Source organism: Pan troglodytes, chromosome 8 (assembly GCF_028858775.2).
Source record: "Pan troglodytes isolate AG18354 chromosome 8, NHGRI_mPanTro3-v2.0_pri, whole genome shotgun sequence".
Taxonomy (NCBI): Eukaryota; Metazoa; Chordata; class Mammalia; order Primates; family Hominidae; genus Pan; species Pan troglodytes.
The window spans coordinates 48,342,664-48,364,270 of NC_072406.2; the positions used below are offsets into that span (position 1 = coordinate 48,342,664).

Sequence of the window (21,607 nt, forward strand, 5' to 3'; positions counted from 1 at the left end):
TTCTCCTTTTGACATATTGAATTGGAGTCCCAAGTTTTTGTTTTCCTTTCACAGCTACTTGGCTTTCGAGTGGCCCTGCAGTGGAGGGGCGGGGTGGGTACACATCACGACTCACATAGGGTGAGTCCATCTGGGTCTATACACTCATGTGTGGAGATGACTCCAGGCCAGTCCTGGGCACATAGTTTACCTGTCCTTCTCCCCCAGGGACAAGGTGCCCCTGGGACCCTTTCAGTTTAGGTTTGTGGGAAGAGCTTTCCTCAAAAAGTGCTTCTGTGGGCTTCTGAGGCAGCAGGCCTGCCGTCTGAGAATTCTGTTGGCTCCTCAATTGATGCCTTGGTGGGATTATCTAATTTCTGCCATGGTCCATACCCACGTTTGCCTCAGGAAGTTCCTGCCTGTGCTCAGGTGACTGATGAGTTCCTTTTGGGCACCACTTCAGCTAAAGGCAGTCATCTCTAGGAACTCAGATTAATGCACAGTGTCAGATCTACAGCCTTCGTTCCCACCATATGGATTGAGCTTATCTGTATTTTATAGTGAGTGTGGCAGAAAGATAGTAGCAGAGATCCAGGTACATAACAGCTATCGACGGATTGAGAATTGATAGTGGCTCATAATCTGGTTACTTGTATCTTTCATTATTGTGATTTGATACTATTAAATCTCAAGTATAGCAATATGTGAATTCAAATTATCATACTCTTATTGTTTATCCTTTTTAGCCCTAATTTGCAGAAGGTGATTAGCCCAGAGCAGGGATATGCGAGTGGTCTCCCTCCCTCCCTCACCGTTTGCCAGCAATAAAGGATTATTTGTACATCATTTGTATTTTCAACTCCTGTGGTACTCCTGTACTAAATGGGTGATTCAGGTAAATGAAGTTAGTTCAGTGATTGTGATCCCTGTGTGACCACTTTAGTTTTTATTTGTGTTTAAAATTAAAAACTAAACTTGAGGCATAATATCATTTGGTACCTGCAAATTTTAATTAACACATGGAATGCTTTGTCCACAGTTTTCCAAAGTGGTTATGCCACTGTATACTCCCAGAAGCAAAGGTGAGAATATTCCAGTTGCCCCATATTCTTACCAATACCTGATATTTCTTTAAAACACGTGAAATTGAGTTTCACTGTAATCTTCCTAATAATAGATAAGAAAGTTTTAAAACCCAGTTGCCCTTTGCAGTGTGCGTCATCAGAACCGTCCAGTCTTGGGGTGCCTTCCATAAATGAGAACTTTGTGATCTCCTCTTCCACGAATGAGATATTTAGTTATTTTGTTGAGGAGTGATACCGGCCTTTTGCTCAGCCTCTTGAAAAAGAAAAGGTCAGCATCATCTTAGGGATTTCATTGAGCACAAAAACAGAATTTACCATAAGCATGTGTGAGCTCTGAATGTCACTACATATCTGTCCTAATTGCGTCTCATGTTTTAAGTGTCTTGCTCCTTTGTCTTTCTGTTTTTTTTTTCCCCAGCAATCTGATTGAAATGGGAAACAGAGGGATAGGAATAGCGTGCGCTTTTGGACCTCTGGATATGTAATTCCGTTAGATTTAGCCAAAAATTTGTGTCACGTTCCTGTAGAAGAGAGCTGGTGACCTGGGGATGCTTAACTTGGGGCCGGCTTGTTGAGAAGTCATACATTACATTCTGTGAATTTATCTTTTTTAAATCTTTGTATCGTGTCAGAGTCTGTGGAACCTTTTTTGTCCTTAGCTCCCTTTAATCTTTGTGCTAGAGAAAAGGCAGGTCCAGAATGGAAAGGGATTTCCCGGTAAAGCATGGCAGCTTTTCTCATCCTGCAGGTCTCTCTTAAGAGAGCTATGCATCCTGGTTCTTAGAAGATGGCAGGTGAGGAAGGGGCCTCTGATATCCAAAGTTAGACTTGATTGTTCTTTAGTAGTGACTGAGTCTAAGGGAGTATTTGTTGTTTGGAGCCTTAAAGTTTGTTGTATATAAGCAGTATCCCATTATGTCAGTTTCCATTATAAAAATACTGTACTTTATTATTGGCTTTTACAATATGAGAATGCAGGTTTCCCTAAACTGATGACTTAAATGGACTCGGAGTCCATATGGTGGTGACTTGTGTGAGCTCATCTTGCAGTGTACGGCCTTCCAATATTGACCGAGTTGAAGGAAACTTGGAGGTTTTCTGGGAACTAATCTTCAAATGAGGCATTTACAGTATATTGTTACTTTTGTAGGATTGATTATGTGTGGAAAGTGCATTCTTAGATATGTCAAGATTCCTTCATTGATTTTTAATAATGAAGATCTTTAGTAAAACCTGTTTTTTTGTTTGTTGTTTGGTTTTTATGGAGGGGTGGGGGATGGTGCACTTCTCTGAAAGCGTTGGGAGTGAAAAGCTGGCAGTGGCCCAAATGCAGTGCTGCGTTTGTGCACATTCACATTCTTCAGTGAACACCAGCGGGCCTTCAGTGATTTCCTGCTGTTGGGCCAAAACATAGCTAGTACCATTTTATGCTCCCCCTGAGCTGCCAACATACTACACTACTGAGAGGAATTCCACTGTCCTTTTATTCTAGAGGTGAATCTATTCTGAACTTTTATGGGAGAGAAATGAGACTGACTTAAAAAATACACAGGAAAAAATCTCCCATTCCTCTTTGATTAACTTATGAACAAAGGAAAACACCAAAACTTATGATTGATTGCTTTAAAAAAGTTACTGCCAGTGAGATAGTCCTTTTCCTCCTCAGGATGCTGAGTTCCTTCTCCATGTAGCTTGCTGAGGGGTTGCGGGAGCTCCCATAAGAATGCCTGGTGATGATGGTGGTTCTGAGGCTTCAGGGTTCTGCCCCTTCTGGATAGAAATGCAGAGGAGGCTGCTCTACAGCTGGACAGCAGTGAGCTCTGGGCCGCCATGAGACTGTTTGCTCCATGTTCTATGTGGGGCAGATGTGGGAGAAGGATGGTGGGAAGAATGGCTTCCAAACTGTCGATTGATCAGATATACGAGGGAGGATGCCAGGGGATAATGCCAAGAAGAGGTGGGTAAAGAAAGGAAAGGAATCCACAAAAGGGAGGAGGGGAGTGCAGGTGTGCATGTGTTCTGAAAAGTGCTCATGCACATACAGTTTGCTTATTATTTAAAAACTTACTGTGTGGAGTTTTCTAAGTGTATTTTATAAAGCAAGATAAATGTTTGGGTTTTGTGTAAATACATTTAGTAGTTAATGTATAGCATGTAGAATTAAGCATCTTCTTCCGGAGTGAACTCACTGCCAAGATCCGCGTAAGAATATTTAAAGTCACAGATCTTTGGTGGATTCTGAACACAGCTGTAGGATTCCATACTGAAGCACAGCTTTCCTGAAAATAGCCAAATTAGATATGGCCCTTCCCCTCTGGCCTTAGTTCTTCTGCCTTTGTGCACATTCACTTACTTGAGATGACTTAGTTGAGTCATCTCAAGTAAGTGAACAAATGCTGGGCCAGTGTCCAGGAGGAAGCAGCCCCTTTGTGTGTTTTCATGTTCCTTTAGCATTTCAGAATGTGGCCTGACAGGTAACTGTGGGGCTATATTTGACTCCTGGAGAGCAATTCTAGAGAAGGAGATGCTCTGGCCCCAGGCCAGGGGTGGGCTGTCTTCTGCAGCCTTTTTCCTGGTATCACATTTAAATGTTGTACCCCATTTGTATTTGGAGAGTGTATTTGTAGAGTATATAGGTAGGCTGTATTTGTAGAGTGTCGGCTGACAAAGGCTGAAACAAAATAGATTGTCTGAGAGCAGACATCTCAGAAGGCCCAGAAGAACACTTATATATGTGGCACAGAAGTACTAGGTGGCACTGCAGTTTCTGTATGAATAGTTAATGACCTTGTATTGGCGAGTAGTTTGTCTTCCACATCACAGCTCTGTTGACTGGTGAGTCTATGAAAGATGTTCTGGGAGCAGGCGCTGGAAACTTAGTGTCACATGATGGCTATATACCACTCAACATTTGCATTTTTGCACCCAGCTTTAGGTTTAATGAGCTTCCTCTCCTTGTTGGGTGTGGCTGATGGAATGAGTATTCTCTTTTGATATATAAATAATTGCGTTTTCTCTTTCGACATATAAATAATTGCATTTTCCAACAGAAAGGCTCTGTGTTCATTTTCTGCTGCTGCCACAACAAATTGCTATGCCCTTTCTGGCTTAAAACAATACAAATGCATTATCTTATACTTCTCTAGTTTAGAAGTCTGACCTGGGTATCACTAGGCTAAAATCAAAGGGCTGGCAGTGCTGAGGTCCTCTGGAGGCTCTCAGGGAGAATCTGTTTCCTTGCCTTTTCCAGTGTCTAGAGGTTGCCTGTGTTCCTTGGCTCATGGCCCCCTCCTGTTTCCAAAGTCAGTGGCCTAGCATGTCTGGAGTGTACTTCTGTCAGCACATCCCTGTCTCTTCTGCCTTCTTCTTCCACTTTTAAGGAGATTGCTTTAGGCTCACCCAGATAATACCAGGAACATCTGTTTTAAAGTCAGTGGATTAACAACTTTAATTCCATCTGCAACCTTAATTCCCCTTTGCCATGTAAGATTGCAGGTTCCAGGGATTAGGACGAGGACATCTTTGGGGACGTTATTCTGCCTACGACAGGCTATTTTTCTGTGTTCCCTTAGAACCCTCATCTATATCAGATTATATTAGAAGTTGTCTGTTTATATATATTTTATTGCTGCTACTACTACTACTGCTACTACTACTATAGTCTACTACATTTTACAGACTTCTCAAGGTCAGGCACTGTTCGTTTCATCTTTGAATCCTGGCATTACCACAGCCCCTGGTGTACATATATGGTGCTTAGTAAGTGTTTGCTGAGCTAAAGGGAACTCTTTCAACTCCCTGATTTTACTTATGAACAAACTAAGAAATAGAAAACTGTGCTTTTTTTTTTTTTTTTTTTTTTTTTGAGACGGAGTCTAGCTCTGTTGCTAGGCTGGAGTGCAGTGGTATGATCTCGGCTTGCTGCAACCTCCGCCTCCCGGGTTCAAGCAGTTCTTCTGCCTCAGCCTCCCAAGTAGCTGGGATTACAGGCGCCTGCCACCATGCCCAGCTAATTTTTGTATTTTTAGTAGAGACGGATTTTACTGTGTCGGCAAGGCTGGTCTTGAACCCCTGACCTTGTGATCCGCCCACCTTGGCCTTCCAAGGTGCTGGGATTACAAGCATGAGCCACCACACCCGGCTGAGAATTGTGACTCTTAAAGTAGTGAGAACTCAAAAACCCTTTTATGTTGACTTCCATAAAACTGTGAAATGCCAAGTTCAATTCTTCATGCTTGGAAGAAAACTTGGGTATGCAATAAGAATGTGTTATTGTTGCCTTCTCTCATAAAGGCATCGTCTGATATTGGTCATGAGCATAGAACAAAATGAACAAAGTGAATTATTTCCTATGTATCTGAAGACTGCTCTCTGCTAAACAGAGTATCACTTAGTCATAAATCAGCTCAGTGTTTAGTAAATGGAAAATGAGGAAAATCTCCTACCAAGCATTCATTGGCTCGCTTTTAAGGATTATACTTTCAAAATGTGAGAACTATCAGATTATGTTTGTACAAAATATGGCATACAAATTAAATCAGCACAGTAGCATAATTTGATCTTGCTTTATCCCATGCACTTGTGGCTGAGTATAGATAAATTCTTGTCAATTAGTTTTGACCTTGTCTAAATGCCTTGCAATGATTAATTAGTAGGAAGCAAACCTAGGATGGCAAAACACCCCAAAATAGTTGCCCAGGATGCCTGGTGTGCCAGCAGACGGTATTTCCATCCCAGGATCAGGCTGCTGAGGAAACCCATGTTCTTTTGCAAGATTGGCACACATTCAGGTGGTTTTAAAATAGAGCTGCTTATCTGTTGTGTTTATTTTGGTATTTGAAATTTTTTATATCAAAGCTAGCCCTAAAGAAAACAACAGATTTTCTTAAGTTTTTATTTAAATACTGGCTGCTTTGAGGATGTGCCTACAGATTTGGTTTTGGTGTGAACCAATGATTGACAGTTGTCACCTGATAAAAGGGCTCCCTTACCTCTCTCTTACTTCAGTGCCTTGGAACTTTCTGGGCCTTAGAGTTGCAGTCTCATTTCCCTCTGCTTCCCAGCCTATGTGCAGGGCAGACCTCTTCTTCCCTCAGTAATCCCCAGCTCAGCACACTTGCCGCCAAAGATGCCTTTGTACTTGGCAATGTGGCATAGGGCGGTGATTTTCAAACTGTTGTTTAGTTTGGGAAGTCATGGAACTCCTGTATTATTATTATTTTTAATGACATGTAAATGCTCAAGATACATAACATGAATTAAAGTGGAATTGCTGAGGTTGAAGATGAGTGGGAACCCAGGGCCCTGCTGAGTTGGGGCCTGAGGCCAAGTGTCCAGGAATCCCTCTGGGAACACGGAACCCAGTTGAAATATTCTTAAAGCGGAAAGAGTACAGACTCCACCACTTACTAGATGGATGAGATGTGTGACTTTGGGCAAGTTATTATTAGAAATGCTTGTTCCCCAGTGCCGCAAAGAAATAGCACTCAAACATAAATTTAATTCTCTCAGCAAGGCAATTTTTACTTTCTGCAGAAAGGGTGCTCATTGCAGATGGAACAATGGCCAGAGCACACCTGGACAGGGGAGGGGCAGGGGTTCTTATTCCTGATGCAGGTAGCCCCTACTGCTATGTTGTTCCCCTATTGGCTAGGGTTGGACTGCACAGTTTAAGCCAATTCTGATTGGCTATTTTAAAGAGGTCAGGGGTATGAGGCAGAGTGGCGGGGTGAGTAGTTTGGTGGGAAGGCCAGTTAAGAACAGGTAACTAAAGGTGACTTAGGTCAGAGCAAGTGACCAAGGGTGACTCAGGTCAAAGCAGATGACCGGAATGAGTCAGGACTGAGCAGATGACCAGGGGAACAGATGTGAACTACTGATTAGGACTGGCCGGAAAGTTGTTTACTGAACCTAGAAGCAAGTGGGCGATGAGAACCAGGAAGTTAAACTTTAAAATGGAGAATCAAAGAATAAGAGAGCTGAACCTACTGACATACTGATTCTTTGAAGAGAAACTTGGGGTTCACCATATTTAACATTACCCTAGTTTTTAGTCTTCTCATCTTTAACAGGGGAATGATAGTACCTGCCTTACTGGATGGCGGCAAGGATAGACAAGCTCATGCTTGGAAGGAGCCTGGGATCAAGCAGGTTCTCAGTCAGTGGTAGACATAACTGTCACTTTGTGATTCTTCTCCTTGCCCCTCCTCCCTCTTCCTGTTATCCCCCTCCTACTCCCCGCTCTGCTACCGTTCCTCCTCTTCTTCCCTCTTCCTTCTGTTTTTATCTGCCACCCTTCATGGCCTGGCTGGTGCTGGCCTCACTTCTCCCATGACTGTCTCATTGCCTGTTCCTAGTCACAGGAATCGCAGCCTTCTCTAAATTCCTATAACATTTATTATTTGTTCCATTGAAATGTTTTCAAAATGACATTTTATGTCATTATAAAAGGAACATATGTTTGTAAAAGGAATATATGTTTATTGCAGAAAATTTAGAAGATATGTAACTACAAGATCTTTCAAGATAGGAACTCTTTTTATATTTTTTTCCTGCTGCATATAGTGGGAATCATCCATTTCATACTTAATATTCCTGATAGATAAAAAACTATTAGTTTTGAGTCTATGGAGTTTTATTAATTCATTTGAAAGAAATTTTTATTTTTATGGCAAAGGAGGAAAGAATGTCCTCCATGAAGTTGAGAACATAAAGACCAGAGGAAGGCACTGTTCTGGGTGTTGTGAAGGATGTAGAGTGACCCAGGCCAGGCTTCCTGTCCTTCAGGAGCTCATAGTTCAAATAGGACTAAATGCTATTAAAAAAATAATCTAGTTACTAGTACAGAGAGAATGTCCCGTGGACTCATTGAGGATGAGGAGGTCCAGTCCTGCTGGGGTATCTGAGAAAACTTTAGAGGCATTGGAATTAGAACCAGATCTTGAAGGGAGTAAGGATTTTGACAGATGGCCAGATGGCACTGAGAACATTCTAGTGGTGGGGAAGTGAAGTGTGGGATGTGTTTAGGTGACCCCACTGGTTGAAAGCAGAGGAGAGGGTCAGCTGGGGAGCTGGGCCTTGAATGCCAGGCCAGTCCTCAGAGCTGTACAGTCACCACAGAGTTGGGAGTGGAGAAGTGACATGACCAGGTGACGGGACTGGTGGGAAGGTTTGAGGTGGAGCGGCCAGGAGGACTTTAGTTGTGGCCATTACAGAGCCTAGCCCAGATGACAATGACCATCTCCTTGACCAGATGCTACTCAGGCTCCTTCGAGTCCTCTTTTTGACTAGGCCTTTTTCTTGGGTCCTGTCTTTAGGCTGCATAGCTCTGCCAAGTCAGTTTAGCTACAACCTCCCACCCTTGAGCTCTCCTCCCCCGGCCTACGTTCAGCAAGAATCCCCCTCCCCTTGCTGTCTCCTGTGAGTTATTTTCCATCCACTGACCCTGCTCCCTCTGCGCATTGGTGCTAAGTCCCCAGCTGCCCTGTGTTTTCTGAGTTGAGCTCCGTCTCCTTCCCCTATTAGGATAGTCTTAGCATCTGTCACAGTAGTCCTGGGAAAGTCTTCCTCACCATTTTAATAAGCATCAGAGTAATTTTTTCTTTTACACAGATCTAGTAAAGAGATGCTCCTATAAGTATATGATGAATTGAATTGATTTGAGGAAAGATGAGGCAATCAAATAACAGTGTTTTCTCAAACCTTGCTGTCCTGGGCTTTTTGTTGTCATTGTCCTGAGTGGTGTCCTGTGTTTTTTATTGACTCAGAAATCATGGCCTGGTTACTATTTGGGAAGGCATGTCTGTGAACCAATGCAAATTGGTGGCGTTTAGTACCCCTGCATTTCCTTTTTAAATTCACCTTCCACTTTCCCTTCCACCCTGTTGTAGGGACACCTGCCTTGCTCACAGGTTGTTCCTGGAGACTTTGTGTGAAGGCTGGTGTTGACCTGAAGGCCTCCTGCAGCTCGTTTTGCCTCCCTTGTGTTTTTCCTTACATCTTTTCCCTTCTCTGGCTTCCATCCATTCTCTGTGAAGAGGCAGCTCACTAGGTGAGCTGTGGCTTTAGAGCTTCTTTGCATTCAGTAGATTTCCAGGCCATTTTCTCCAGGCTTTTAGTGCATGGTGAAGGCATCATTGGATGAATATCATCAGGAGGGAAAGGGCAGATGGCTGTGTGTGGACTGTTAAAGAAAGCAGTGTGTGGGCACGGTGGCACGCACCTGTAGTTCTAGCCACTCCAGAGGATTGCTTGGAGCCAGGAGTTCGAGATCAGCCTGGCAACATAGCGAGACCCTGTCTCTAAAAAAACAAAAAAGTTTACAAATCTAGGCTTTTAATCTGTATATAAAAAAAGAAATGAAACAACAGCAAAAAAGAATGCAGTTTGTCCAGAGACAGGGATGTGACAGCAGGAGTGAGTTGAGCCTTTCTTTGCCAGTGTTTGGTTCAGTGGACCCGTTCTTCACTCTCCAGTGCTCCGTGCAACTTATGTTTCCCCTCCTGTAACGACTGCTGGGAAACAGCATTCTCCAAGAGATGTGGAGCTGTGGCTAGAAATGGCCTTGTGGCTATGGTAATGCCCAAGTCTTCCTCATAGAGACCATTTGGCTGTTTTCTGATTTCTCCACTCCTAATTTAAAGCTTTAGTTAATTGCCTGCACTTTGAGAAGCCTGGTAGAGATAACTTATAAGGATAGGTTAATGGTGAAAATGCTGAAATACAAGAACTGCCCAAACTGCCTTGATTCAATTAACATGTGCATTTTTCTTTAAAAGAATTTCGCGCTGTGAAAAGCCTAGTAATTGTGATTTAAATTGTTTAATAAAAGCATTCATTTGATTGCAGACTTGAGTAACTCACATTTGTTTAAAAGACTCATGATGGGGACAAGGGGGGTTAGGTTGATTGGCTTAAGATCCTATCTGAAGTTGAAGTGTATGGGTCACACGGCCAGATTCAAGGCATTCTTTGGACCGGTCAGGGGTGCAGGGTGGCACTTCATGGCTTTCACACTGAGTTGGTTCTCAGCCAGGCTGGTCTTTTGGTATGCTGTCGCATAGACACTTGTTAATATTTAAAGTATCTCTGACATCTTGTGCCTTTTAGTTCAAGATTTTTGTTTGTTTTGTTTTTAGGGCATGTTTTTCATTCCTTACTTAACCTCTGTTTTGAAGGGCCTTGGTGACCACACCATATTCTCCTGTTTAGGTGACCCCAGTGGCTGAAAGCAGAGGAGAAAGTGTTTCATCACGGGCCCTCTCCTTCTGAATACTGTGAGTCTGTGCCTTGGAAAGTTAAATGGGAGTATTGTAAAACTCACTGAGGGCTTCTCTTTGGAAACTTCACATCCATTCGCCACATATTCTTCCCACCCTCCCCCGCCCCGCAATAGGAATTAAAAATTTGGAGTTGAAGAAGAAAGCTAGAAGTATTACGAAGCAGCCTTGTTTGCTTTAATAAAGTAATAGTTCTAGTTTATCCTCACTTTCCTATGTAGCGTGCTCCCTTAAAGATGACTCAGACAGGTGACTCCCTCAGTCTTCTCCCTGCGGTCTCACTACCCGGGGTACTAACAGTTAAGAAGTTTTTACCAGAAAGTGATGGGTAATAGTACTGGCTTCCTCAGGAAAAGCTATGTGTTGTTGCATTGTTAGAGGAAAAAACCAGAGCTGGGTAGTAGTTAAGGTGGTGAAAACAGATTTTACTCAGGAAAACTATTGCAGTAGGGGAGGAGAGATTCCAGTATAAAACCAGGCTCAATGGCAAGTGCAGCATGGGCCACTGGGAATTCAGAACCAAGGAGCAGTGCGAAGGTCAATGTATGGAAATTACTAGAGGAAACCTCAGGGGTCAGGGGGATTCTAGCTCAACTGACCCAACGAGGATTCTTGCTGAGGATAAGTCAGGAGAATCAGATGTCACCTGGGGGGTTGTGGGGGACAGTAGAGGACGAGGAACACATCAGATATCGAGGGTGATCAGATGTTGAGGAGGGGGGCAATTCAGCTAAACTGACTTAGCAGGGCTCTTGCCAAAGTCAGGAGACGCAAAGAAAGATATGGAGGGCCAAAGGTGGAGGTCCATTTTGGAAGAGCCTTCAGAGCAGTCCGACTAAAGTTTGGTAAGAGAGAGACGCTGTCAGCGCCTGGTTGTGTGTTACTTTTAGGTCCTGTGCACTGTCTTTTTTCAGTTGAAAGGACAAACCCTCACCTTCAGCTGTCCTGGGTGCATCTCTGAGGCTGGGTTTAGGGCTGGGCCTCTCCAGTGGCTCCTGGGGATGGGGGCAGCACTCACCCTTCGCGGAGGTTTTACAGCACCCCCAGCTGGCCCAGTGTGCGGATGTTGTGGGGTGCATAGGGCCCCCGAGAGAGGCTTTGGGTCTGCCTCAGTGTGCATGTTACTGTGTTATGCTGTGGTGGCTCCCTCTTTTTGCCTCTGTGAATGGTGGGCTCCAGAGGGCTGGGATATTGACTGGCTCTTTCATCCTCTCGTCCCCAGCATGGTGTTTTGCACATAGCAGGTGCTTGATATGTAGTGTGTGAAGCAATGAAGATCGTTTGTGAAAATTGGGTTCAGTTCTTTATACTCATGGTGGTAGGATCGGGGGATCACAGTGTAGAAACTAGTTGAGAGAGCCTGGAGTATGGAAAGCTATAATTATTTTAAAAGCTTTCTCTCAACAGGTCATTTCATTCTCACACCTTCCCAAAGCACTCACCAGACAGGCCGACTGGAGTTTCACCTCCCCATCTGTGCTCTGCTCACCACCCCACAGCTGAGTTGTAAGAGGCAGGTGCGGCAAGAAGGTGGGGTGGGGGGCAGCCAGCCTGAGTATCTGCAGGTTGGAGAATGAGCCCTCCTTCTTGGCCCTCCGTAATTGAATGTTATGCCGCCTCTCTGGTACTGTTAATGGGCCAGGGTGCCCTGATGTTCTCACTGACTCTGAAATGAACCATTTCTCTGTTGCGGGTTCTCGGCATCTGGCAAGGCCATGGTGGGGAGAGAGCGCTCCAGCCTTGCCCCAAGGGCTGGTGAGGAGGTCCAGACAGTTTCACCTAGGCCTCAGGGACGCTTCCCATGAGAAAAGAGGATTCCTGCTGGGCCAGGCACTCCTACCCTGCAGCGTGGGAGCAGTTGCTGGAGGTGCTTGAGTTGCTGGGTGCTGTGTCCCAGTGCCCCTGCAATCCTCTTTGTGCTCTCCCCGTGAGGCTCCCAAGGCAGGATCTGGAGGCCCAGACTGTTCAGGCAGCCTTGTCTGGCTTGCAGGATTCCTCTAAGCTCTGGGTTTTCTAGGATTCCAATTACAAAGGGTTATAATCCCATCTCCAGTTGGGTAAGGAAAATTCAAAGTACTGGAGACAGATCAATTTTTCTGCCTGTTACAATTCTGGGGGCTGGCTCAGAGGGAGCAGGATCTTAGCACTGCTCACGTGGCAGCTCCAGGTGCCCCTTGGACCCCACACTTTACCACATAGCCCTGTTCTTCCTAGGGCTGGGGTCCCTCTGCCACTGCTGTGTGGACTTTTGTGCAAAACACACGCATAAAACAAACTTGGAGCTAGTAGGAAACCTTTGTATTCAGAAGAAAAGTGGAAACAAAACAAAAGTGTCAAAGTTGTTCTGGTAGCCGCCGGCCTTGTGCAGGCAGCAGTGGTGTCTCTAGTGGTTCCTCCCTTCAAACCTACTTACCCCATGTCATTATATTTAGCACAGTGCCTGTAATCCTTCCACTAAGTTCCCTAACCTTTATAATTATTCAGCAGCAAATATTGTACCTTTGGGATCCTAAGGAGCTAGCTCTTGCTTCCTTCCCCCCCTTATCTCTGGGAGGTAGCTTGTCGCAGACCCTACCTTAGAGTTACTCAGTTACTTTGGAGGGCAGAATTAGTCTCTGATGGGGATACCATTTCCCTCTTTGGCCCTGGATTGGGGAGGAGGAATTCTAGGAGGTAGGGGAGAGACACAACATTGGCGGTGGGAGAGAATAACACTTCTTCTAAGGTCAGGTCAGCCTTGTATGCAGGGTACCAAATGAACCCTGTCCCTGGGACCAAAGACTGAGAACTTGGGCTAGGAGCGGCAGTGCTGGCAGTGCTTGAGTTATGTCTGAACCATCCCAGGAGATTCCAGAATTATGGAGCGCTATCAGAAATGGCCCCAGCTGTGTGTGGGCTGCTGCATCTCTCCTGCCTGGATGCATGTGTGTCCTTTCCCTCTGCTGTCCTTCCAGTTTGTCATTTTGATCCTTAGGTGGATTAAAGAGAGGACCTTAAATTGCCAGTTGCTAACCTTGAGTGAGGATTCCCAGAGGAGTGCTGGCGCAGTATAGGCAGGACTTCCCCCTCTGGTGATGTGCTTGCTTCCAGGGCCAAGGGAAGGGGAGGCACAGTGAGACCAGACTCTGTTCTCTGAGCAGTGCTGGAGGAGAAACACCCTCATCCATGTGGAGTGGGCATGGATGGAGGCAGCAGGGAGGGTAGTAGCTGGGCTTCCTGGGGCCCGTGGAGGCTGAGAGCAAAGCCATATGATCAAGGAGCATGACCAGGAAGCCAGTGGAGGTCCCGTCTGCTGCATGAGAGCCACTCCCTGGAGCCTAGGGCCCTGACTGTGGGCAGAGCTGGCCCTCCATTCTCTGCAGTGAGTATGGGGACAGATGTGATTGTGATCCTCTCAGAGGACTGATGCATTTTGCCAGAGACATGGAAGTGGCTTAAAAGCCAGCAAGGTCCTTGGTGGACATGATATAGATACAGGTTGTGTTCCTTGGAAGTGACCAACACGTGTCCTTTTGCATGGCGGAGATTCAGAAATGCAGCCTGTGCTAATCCTCTCAGGTCCTTTTGTTACGACCATGAAGCCCCATGATTTGGTCACTACTTGGGGTCATTTATGTGTCTGGCTGGTCCAGTTCCTATGTTTTGACTGCTGGGACTAACAGCTGTGTGTGATTAGGGCATTGCCAAGTTCCCGGTGGTAGAAATCGTTTACCATATGGTTCTCGAGATGTCATTGTGTAATTCAAACTCCTAAGGCTGTAAGTTTTGCTAACTGCTCTTGGTGGGGCTCTCCCTGCATTTTACAAAATGCTCGGTAGTTTTTGTCTAAAAACAAAACAAAACAAAAAAACCGTAAAGTGACCAGTTAAGTAAATTTGCAGATAAAATACCCTTACAAGTTTCTTCCTTTAAAATCACTGAAAATATGCTCAATTTTTATTTAGTTTAACCAGACCACATTTGTGAGGGTAAGATATTCCTAAGCTATTCTGAGAAGGGGTTTAGCCTGAGAACTGGTGGAGCCTGGGAAGGGATAAGGCCTGCCTTGCCTGACAGGGCTGCCCCTGTGAAGAATCAGACATACGCCGTGCTTGCTTTCCTGGCCTTTCAGCTTGGTATGTCAGTCCCTTATAGCGTAGGCTTGTAGCAGACTCGCTGCAGAAATGCATTTTAAGTTCCAAGCAAATTTACAAATGAACTTTGAGAACCCAACTGACTTGAAAGCATGAGCTGATTGGGTTTCTCACATGGTTTCTTTCCACATTTTATAAAGTTCCTGCTTTTTAACCATGTGTGCTTGACGGTAAGACAACTAAAGGTACTTTGAAAGTGAGGGTGGCATTTTGGATGTTCCTCTTGAGCATGGTGAGGTCGTAGCTCCCTGCTGGGCCGTGGAGGCTGTGGACTGCATGTCTGGCTGCTAACTCTTGGCTTGACTGCCCAGGGGGTCCTTCTCCATGGCCAGGATGCTTATCCATGTTTGAGGTTCCTTCTCGGGGACTGGTGTCTTGGGTGTCTACTCCACTTTTCTGGAAGTCTTTTTACTCCACCACAGAATTTGGGTACTAGTGTGTGAAGTGGTGAGAAGGTGACATGACTTACAGACCAGCCTGTCTGCCAGGTGGCCGACACAGGACACAACGCTGTTTAATTCAAGGTGTGAAGGGAGGCACAGGCTATTCTGTTTCCTCAATTGAAAAGGAGCAGGATGGGTGTGGTGTTTCACGCTGTTAATCCCAACACTTGGGAGGCCAAGGTAGGAGGTTTGCTTCATGCCAGGAGTTCAAGACCAGCCTGGGCAACATAACGAGAGTCTGTCTCTACAAAAATAAACATAAAAGATAAGGGGTTATCTCTCTTCTGCAGTAGATCTTTTATGTGCGGAGTACTGATAGGGAGATACGTAACTGGACTCCCCCTTAGCAGATCCCAGTAATATGCTCCCTTCAGTGCCATGCGGGGGAGAAAATTCTGACTGTTACGTGGCGAACCCTGAGAAGACTTCTTCCTGTAGATTGGAGATGTTCTGGCTGAACACAGGATTAACCTCCAAACTGGTGTTTTTGTTTTTAGAATAAGATACATGGCTAGTAGAGATAAAGTTCTGTTGACATGGAAGGCTAGGTATGTTCTCCAGTTTACATGGGGACTCAGAAAATATGTGGAGCTGGAGTCTCAGAGAAGGGACATGCAATGGGTCCCTTCTGACACCTGCCTGCTTCTCATCGCAGATCTCCCTTGCCTGATTTTAGCCCTGTGGATAGCTGTTCTTTATATTTGGATTTTCTTCCAGCACCATCTGTTTGATGTAGGCAGTTTTATAGAAGAATTCTTTTGGATTTTGTAAAATACTAAAAACGGCTTCTAGTGGTTTGATGAAAAGGCATTCTGTTTAGAATCTCCCTAGCACAGTGCAGGGGGCGGCAGGGGTGGTGGGGTGGGGTTGTTTCCGAGAGAACAGATCCCTCCCTGTTTTCCCCCTCCCCTCACCTTGGGAATGAATTCCTGGGGCATTTAGGTTGGTCTCTTTGAATTAGCCGGTTCAAAGAGGGAGAGAAGACGCTTCACGTCGTGGAATGGAGCCTTGTAATTGCTGACTTGATTGGATTACCCGAAGTAACCTTTTATGCTTAGTTAAGAATATGCTTTGTTGAGAAAGCATATTTCTGTTTTAAAATATTAGTAATTTTTTCCGACCAACCTCTTCTCTAACCTCCCAGCTAAAAGAATTATCAGTAGCTGTTTCCAGAGTTATCTACTGTTCGTTAGATAATTAGGGGCAGGAATATTTATTAATGGTGCAATATGTACTTAAACAGTATTTTTGATGGGGAGAATTCAAGTACATGAAAGCAAGGGCGTGTTTTCTCCTCCCCCGGGATTGTAACTTGACTTCTCTCTCTCTTTTCTAGAGTCTCTTAAAGCATTTTGGAATGGAATGGTTGCTGTTACAAGTTGAGCCATGGTGCAGTTGCTGTGGAAACTCTAGCATGACTTTCCAGACTACTGTGTGTTTTTTAATAGTAGGCACACCATGGCATTGAATTATTATCTTAATGCACACTTTTTTTTGAGAGAGAAATAGAAGGTGGTAGAGAAGAGAAGAGACTTTCTCAAATGTACACTTTGTGGAATACTTTACTGAAGTAACTGTGCTCTGAAGGGTGTGCAGCAGCACCTAGGGTGGAGGCCCGGCAACTGGCCGGCCCCGGCCCAGGTGGCAGCCGAGTTTCAGCTGTGTCGAGCATCAGCAGTTCCTATTTTTTGTAGAATTTTATACTGAGCTCTGTGTGCTTAGAATTGTTGGACTCTACCTGCCCTTGTGATAGTTCCTTCTCAGGTTTAATAAGAATAGAATAGGGAGCTGAGAGGCAGAGATGAGTGCAGAGGACTGCGTAGAGGACCATTTGCTTACCAGGAAAGGAAGCTGCAGGTGTGCTCTTTTGTGATAGTGCTGTCTGTCTGTCTGGTTAAATCAGCATGGCTGGAGGTGATACTGAAACCCTGGAATCTGCAGGAGGATCACAAAACACTTTGCTGTCCAGTTCTGATTATCTGCCAGTTTCCTTCTTAAACAGCTATAACAAAAATTTATTTTGCCAGGAGAGAGATCAATTCTAAATTTCCCAAAGAAATTTTCTTTTCTTTTTTTTTTTTCTTAGGAGGTACAAGCAAAGGCATCTTCCTTTCTCCCTCTGAATTTTTTTTTTTTTTTTGCTCGAAATTAGCAGTAGTAATTGTCTCACGTGTGCGTGTGAAGAGACCACCAAACAGGCTTTGTGTGAGCAACAAGGCTGTTTGTTTCACCTGGGTGCAGGCGGGCTGAGTCAGCAAAGGGTGGTGGGATTATCATTAGTTCTTATAGGTTTTGGGATAGACGATGGAGTTAAGAGCAATGTTTTGGGGACAGGGGGTGGATCTCACAAAGTACATTCTCAAGGGCGGGGAGAATTACAAAGAACCTTCTTAAGGGTGGGGGAGATTACAAAGTACATTGATCAGTAGGGCAGAAACAAATCACAGTGGTAGAATATCATCAGTTAAGGCTATTTTCACTTTTGTGGATCTTCAGTTGCTTCAGGCCATCTGGATGTATATGTGCAGGTCACTGGGAATATGATGGCTTAGCTTGGGCTTAGAGGCCTGACGTTCCTGTCTTCTTATATTAATAAGAAAAATAAAATAGTGGTAAAGCGTTGGGGTGGCAAAAATTTTTGGGGGGTGGTATGGAGAGATAATGGGCGATGTTTCTCAGGGCTGCTTCAAGTGGGATTAGGGACAGCATGGGAACCTAGAGTGGGAGAGATTAAACTGAAGAAAGATTTTGGGGTAAGGGGTGATATTGTGGGGTTGTTAGAAGGAACATTTGTTGTATAGAATGATTGGTGATGGCCTGGATGCAGTTTTTTATGAATTGAAAAACTAAATGAAAGACACAAGGTCTGAATAAAAGAAGGAGAAAACTAGGTATTAAAGGACTAAGAATTGGGAGTACCCAGGATGTCCAATTAGAAAGTGTCCAAAGGGGTTCAATGTTATTGTTTGCTTGGTTGGCGAGTTTTTGGGCTCTATCCTTGAGTTTTTCTATGTTGTCATATACCAGGCCAGATTGATTTAGGTAAAAACAACAGTCTTCATTTAAAAATATAGAGAGTCCTCTTTTTTTAGCAGTGAGTAAGTTGAGGTCTCCGCGATTTTGGAGGAAAGAGAAATGCAAAGCCAGCAATTGTTTGTTAAAGAAGGATTAGAAACGTCTAGGAGACAGTGAGTTTGATAGTGTGGTAGAGATAGCTGGGGAGAGGTAGAGGGTGGCATAAGAACAGGAATGAGAATAAGAGTAAATATAAAAGTAAAGAATAGGACTTCATCAGGGTGAAAGTATTGGAGGATACCTTGTCACTGAAGATCTTCTATCCACTTCAAGAGAGACTTAAGGGTGGCAATTTGAGGTAAAACCAGGAGCCACTAAATACCAAGAGCCTGAGAAACTGCTTGGGTAATATGACTAGTAAAGGCCCGTCCGTTAATGGGACTGTATAGAGGTGGGAAGGCTAAACTGAAGAATTATGTCTGACAGAAGGGAAGAAATGACTGTGGTGGCCTTCTCAGACCCTGTGGGAAAGGTCTCTACCCATCTAGTGAAAGTGTCTACCCTGACCAAGAGGTATTTTAGTTTCCTGACTCCGGGCATGTGGGTAAAGTCAATTTGCCAGTCCTGGGCGGGGGAAAATCCCTGAGTTTGATGTGTAGGGAAGGGTGGGGTGGGGGGGTTGGCCTGAACAATCCCTGAGGGGTAGTGGAATAGCAGATGGAACACTGAGAAGTGATTTCCTTGAGGATAGATTTCCACGATGGAAAGGAAATGAGAGGTTCTAAGAGATGGGCTAGTGGCTTGTAACCTACATGGAAGAGGTTATGAAATGATGACAGAAAAGAATGGGCTTGTGAGGCTGGAAGGAGATATTTTCCTTGGTCTAAGAACCATTTGCCTTGTGTGGGAAGAGATTGATAGATGGAAGTTTCAGCAGGGGAGTAGGTGGAAGTGATCGATGAGAAGGAGAAAAACTGGCCGTGAGGGACAGAAGTTGGAATTCTGCCTGCTTCTTTAGCTACCTTACCAGCATAAGCGTTGCCCTGAGCCATGGGATCTGATGTCCTTTGGTGGTCCTTGCAGTGTGTGACTCCAGCTTCCTTTGGAAGTAAAGCAGCCTTGAGAAGAGTTTTTATTAAAGAGGATTAATGATGGAGGACCCTTGCATAGTGAGGAAACCTCTTTCAGCCCATATAACAGCATGGTGGTGCAGGATATGGAAGGCATATTTGGAGTCAGTATAAATATTGACACGTAGTCTCTTTGCAAGAGTGAGGGCTTGAATTAAGGCAATGAGTTCGGCTTGCTGAGAGATAGTGGAGGGAGGCAGAGCAGTAGCCTCAATGATAGATGTGGGAGATACTATAGCATAGCCTGCCTTTGCTGGTGAGTGGTGATTTGGCCTGGTGGAACTGCCATCAGTAAACCAAATGTGATCAGGGTGAGGAACAGGAAAGAAGGAAATATGGGGAAATGGAGTGAATGTCAGGTGGATCAGAGACATACAGTCATGGGGGTCAGGTGTGGTATCCGGAATAATGTGGGAGGCCGGATTGAAGTCCGGGCCAGGAACAATGGTAAGTGTGGGAGACTCAACAAAGAGTGAGTACAGCTGAAGGAGCCACGGAGCAGAAAGTATGTGTGTCAGATGTGAGGAAGAAAATAGATTTTGGAAGTTATGAGAACTGTAGAGAGTGAGTTGAGCATAGTTTGTGATTTTGAGGGCCTCTAAAAGTATTAGGGCGGCAGCAGCCACTGCACACAGACATGAGGGCTAGGCTAAAACAGTAAGGCCAAGTTGTTTGGACAGAAAGGCTACAGGGCGTGGTCCTGGTTCTTGTGTAAGAATTCTGACCACACAGCCCTGCACTTTGGCTGTGTGTAATGAAAAGGGTTGGGATGAGTTAGGGAGAGCTAGTGTGGGGGCAGCTTCTAGGGCTGTTTTTAAGGAACAGAAAGAGGAGTGGTGAAAGGATTTAGGATCTATGGAGTCATCTAAGTTTGGTTTTGTGAGTTTATATAATGGTTTTGTTAGGATGGCCGTCAATACCCACAACAGTTATGGAGGCAAGGGAAACAGGCCCTTGAAAATAAGGTAATGTGGAGTGAGTAGTCTCCTTATTGATTAAGAAGGGGACGGATTTACCTTCCACTGTAAGAGTTACCCGAAGCTTGGCATCCGTGATGGTCCAGGGGGCTTCCGAGGCTGTCTAAAGGAGAAAGTATCCAACCATGCCCAGGAAGGAAAGGAGCTGCTGTTTTGTAGAAGGGGTTTGGGTTTGGGAGATTAGTTGGACACGATCAGCAGGGAGAACACGTATGTTTTCATGAAGAAATATGTCAAGATAGGTAATGGATGAGGAAGAAATTTGGGCTTGACTGAAGTAATGGGGGCTGTCCGCGAAGCCTTGCAGCAGTACAGCCCAGGTAATTTGCTGAGCCTGATGGGTATCAGGGTCAGTCCAAGTGAAAGCGAAGAGAGGCTGGGATGAAGGGTGCAAAGGAATAGTAAAGAAAGCATGTTTGAGATCCAGAACAGAATAATGAGTTATGGAGGGGTTGTGGAGGGAGGTATTGAGGATAGGAGAGTATATGGCTTTGGCACCACTGGGTGGATAGGCAAGACAATTTAGTTGATAAGGTGCAGATCCTGAACTAACCTGTAAGCCTTGTCTGGTTTTTGGACAGGTAAAACAGGGGAATTGTAAGGAGAGTTTACAGGCTTTAAAAGGCCATGCTGTAACAGGCAAGTGACAACAGGTTTTAATCCTTTTAAAGCATGCTGTGGGATGGGATATTGGCGTTGAGCGGGATAAGGGTGATTAGGTTTTAATGGGATGGTAAAGGGTGCATCATTTGTTGCCAAGGAGGGAGTAGAGGTGTCCTATGCTTGTGGACTAAGGAGGGGAGATACAAGGAGAGGATGTGAAGGAGGCTTTGAACTGGGGCAAAAGGTGGCAATGAGGTGCGGCTGTAGCCCAGGAATAATCAGGGAAGCAGATAATGTAGTTAAAATGTCTCGACCTAATAAGGGAGCCGGGCAGGTGGGGATAACTAAAAAGGAGTGCATAAAAGAATATTGTCCAAGTTGGCACCAGAATTGGGGAGTTTTAAGGGGTTTAGAAGCCTGGCCGTCAATACCCACAACAGTTATGTAGGCAAGGGAAACGGGCCTTTGAAAATAAGGTAATGTGGAGTGAGTAGCCTCCATAATGATTAAGAAGGGGACGGATTTACCCTCCACTGTAAGAGTTACCCGAAGCTTGGCCTCCATCATGGTCCAGGGGGCTTCCGAGGCTATTGGGCAGTGTCAGTCTTCAGCCGCTAAGCCGAGAAGATCTGGGAAGGAGTCAATCAGAGCCTTGGGCCAGTTGGACAGTCCAGTTTCCAGTGGGGTCCTGCACAGATGGGACACGGTTTAGGAGGAATCCCAGGCTGCGGGCATTCCTTGGCCCAGTGGCCAGATTTCCGGCACTTGAAGCAAGATCCTGGGGGAAGAAGTTCTGGAGGAACCCCTGGCAGCTGCGGTTCAGGCGTTTGGAGTTCTTGTGTGCTGGAGATGTGGCTGGGGTTTGTCTCACAGTGGAGGCAAGGAATTGCACCTCAGAAATACATTGCTACTTGGCTGCCATTACTCTATTACTGTACACCTTGAAAGCGAGGTTAATTAAGTC

At 45.0% G+C, this 21,607-nt stretch overlaps 1 protein-coding gene across 13 annotated transcripts in view; it reads left to right on the top strand.

Moving 5' to 3' along the window:
* The window catches only part of CCNY (cyclin Y), a 326,218-nt gene that overhangs the window by 136,431 nt on the left and 168,180 nt on the right, over positions 1-21,607 (top strand). For 2 of the 13 annotated variants that reach the window (XM_016963029.3, XM_063781650.1), the window contains one exon: positions 10,275-10,339. The exons of the other annotated variants lie outside the window; for them this stretch is intronic. The gene's annotated coding sequence lies outside the window, so the exon portion shown is untranslated. The remainder of the gene's footprint in view (positions 1-10,274; positions 10,340-21,607) is intronic. 13 annotated transcript variants of the gene reach the window in all.